Genomic DNA, 3,352 nt, shown 5'->3' on the forward strand with positions numbered 1-3,352 from the left:
GCGAGAGTTCTCGATGCTCCGCCTCTTCGGCGGCGCTGGCAGCCAGCGAAGCCGTCCGGTTTGAACAGGCCCGCGAGCTCGCCGCCTCGCCGCGCTGAAAATCCGCTTAGCCGCTTAGACGCTTCGCTTTCAGTGTGAACGGGCCTTTAGTCAACCATTTAATGCCGAAACACACATACACACAAAGGGGAGAACAATGGGGTATCTATCATTGCATCTTCGCTTTTTCTCATGTATGCGAGCGTGCGTGTTTGTTACTCTGTGCTAACTTGCTTGTCTTTCTTCCGCTCTGCCTGTTTATCAGAGCCTGTACGTGTACATTTAAGTGGGAGGGAGGAAAAAATGAGGACCCATTCCACCCTCTCAAGGCGGATGACCAGCGAAGCTGTAGCAAACCACACAAGATTAAGCGTCTTCACTCAGTGGAAGTCATGGAAAAATTGCTGGTCATGAGTTTGATATGTCTGCATTGAGCGCTACAGCGCATCCATATTCTCAGGCGTATTAAAAAATGTTGTAGTTTTGCCCGAAAGGTGAAGCCTCGATTGCGACAGCAAATTAGTAGACAACTATGCGAACTAAGGATGGAATTTTATCGTTCGTATAAACTTGTATACCATTCCTAAATATATTGACAAGCACGGCGTAAACGCGTGCTTGTCAATATATTAGGAATGTATACATCGACACATCTCGCTCGATGACCGCGGAAAATCGCTGTCAGAACGCCGGAGCGAGCAGGCGCCGAAAAAGCTACGGGCGAATTGACCTTCGTGTCGCGTCTCGCTTCAACGCGAACTGAACGTCCAAAACACAGCGCATACGAAGTTACCGGCACTAGTTGAACTTTGTTCACGTCACAAATCGCTTTGAAGATGACGCCCGCGCGGGCGCTCTCTTTTTGCACGTCGAAGATCGCTTTCAAGATACGGTGCCCATGCGGCCGCTGCCGGAGAAGACACCCCCCGTGCCTCGCGCGCCACAGAAGAAGCGGCGCTTCCGCCCCGCCTTCTTCCCGCGCGCGGGTGAGATTGAGCAGCAAGCGTCGGCTGACCCTCGCAAAATTTCAGTCGCACATACAGCGTACCACCGGCACGCGGTGACATATTACTGTGTTTGGACTTTATACGAAACCTCACAGCCTCGTCCACGGCAGAAGTGCGCTTGGAGTGTCCATATAATTGCTAACGCAATAAATATACCGCTCACTTCACTATACATTGTCTCACTCATGCCTGAACCTTGGATTATTACGACCTTATTGAGTGGTTGCTATCTTGGTGTGCACAGTCTGCTAGCGGAGTAAGTCATCGCTGTGAGTGAGCTTGTACATACAACGTGCTTCCATTTTCCGCAAGCAAGATGAAGCGATATCAGCGCTGCTTATCGTTCAAGCACTCACCACGTTCACACTCACTTCCGCTCATAAGCTCACTCATGTTCACACTCACCTGCATTCACACTCACTCAGGTTAAACTCACCTGCCATTCAAACTCACGTTCACACTAGCCTCCCCTCACTCACAAGCACTCACTACGTTCACACTAACCTCCACTCTCACTCACAGCACTCAATCACGTTCGCACTCACCTCCACTCACACTCACTCACGTTTACACTCACCTGCACTCGCACTCAGAGGCACTCACACACGTTCGCACTCACTGGCACTCACTTCCTATCACTGGCCCTCAGTCGCACTCACCCCCACTTGCATTCACTGGCACTCATTCGCACTCACCTCCACTCACAGTCACTGGTACTCACTCACACTCACGTCCTCACTGGCACTCGCTTGCACTCGCACTCTCGCACTCACCTGCACTCACACTCACTAGCACTCACTCGCACTCTCACTGCCACTCACTCGCACTCACCTGCACTCACACTCACTGGCACTCACTCGTACTCGCACTCCCCTGCTCTCACACTCACCTGCACTCACACTCACTGGCACTCGCACTCACCTCCACTCACACTCATTGGCACTCACTCGCGATCACCTCCACTCACACTCACTGGCACTCACTCGCACTCACACTCGGGCCTATGAAATGAGTGCGAGGGAGTGTGAGTGAGTGCACTCGTGAGAGAGTACGCCGAGTTAAGATGGGGACAAATGCTATAAAAACGCCACTAGCAAAAGGCTCGCAATAAAATGGCTGAAATGTCTCGAGCCAGCATACTTACAATATTCGTCATGCCGAGGCATCGGCGAAAGCTGGCATTAATATTGCAACGATATGTCCAGCGCTGGTACTACGCTAGCAAAACAATGGCTTCTGCAGTGGCATAATTTCGGCCTATCTTGGTTTCAACTCTGGACTAGCATTGGACTGGGTTGAACTTTGCCAATATGCTACCGTTGGTTAAGAACTGGTACCAATTTCTGCCAGAATTGGGCCCTGCTTGCACCATTGCTGGTGTGCTGCCTGGGTATGAAAGCGCACATGGGTATTTAGACGGACATACTGGTTACAGCAGTTCTCTAGTGCTGAATCTGTGTGATGAACAGAACCTTATAGTAGTTAACAGGGAATAAATGTCATGGACAGGTAACGTGGCAATGCGGAAGAAGGCAGTGATCTATCGGCTAAGCCTTAGTCTCAGAAATTTTCAACGAACACTGGACCAAAGGATAATCGCGAAAATGAAAAAAGATAGCCTGGTAGAGACCATAGACGCTTATATAATTTTTGGAGTGATACTATCGCAAAACACGAACCAATAGCATCACAATTTCAAAACTATATAAAAGGAAATAACAGACATTGCGAAAATAAGGAAAATTGAGGCATTTCCTACTGTGGTCAGGGAATGTAAGGAACTGGTAGACGTTTATGCAGCAGGAAATAAGACAGACGCGCGAAAAAACAATTGTTGGATGGAAAGAGGAAACCACGCATATGGTGGAACAAATAAATGAAGCTTAAACTATTGAAGGACGTAAGGAGGCACCTAAGGATCATCGAGAAGCCAAAAAGTTGGGATTACAAGAAGATGAGGTGCTCCTGAAATGGACCAAATACCGAGAAAAGAAAAGGGTAGCGAGTAGCACGTACAAGAAAAAATAAAATGTGCAAGTGAACGTTGGGTGCACAACACTCACAAAAGAGAGAATGACGGCCAAAAAAAGATTCGGATACCACATAAAATCACTCGAAGCTCCAACTAAAACTCGCAAACGGCTAAAGGGATAAGACGGTAACATCTACGAAGGAGACGATTAGCTGCGGTACATCACAGACGTTATAAGGAATAACTTCGGCATGAGAAAATCGTAGTTCAGACAAACAGCTCCAGCAACAGCAAAGAGGCCTGAGAGATCAAAATTTAGCATAGAAAGCTTTTA

Source organism: Dermacentor silvarum, chromosome 3 (assembly GCF_013339745.2).
Source record: "Dermacentor silvarum isolate Dsil-2018 chromosome 3, BIME_Dsil_1.4, whole genome shotgun sequence".
In the NCBI taxonomy this organism is placed as follows: Eukaryota; Metazoa; Arthropoda; class Arachnida; order Ixodida; family Ixodidae; genus Dermacentor; species Dermacentor silvarum.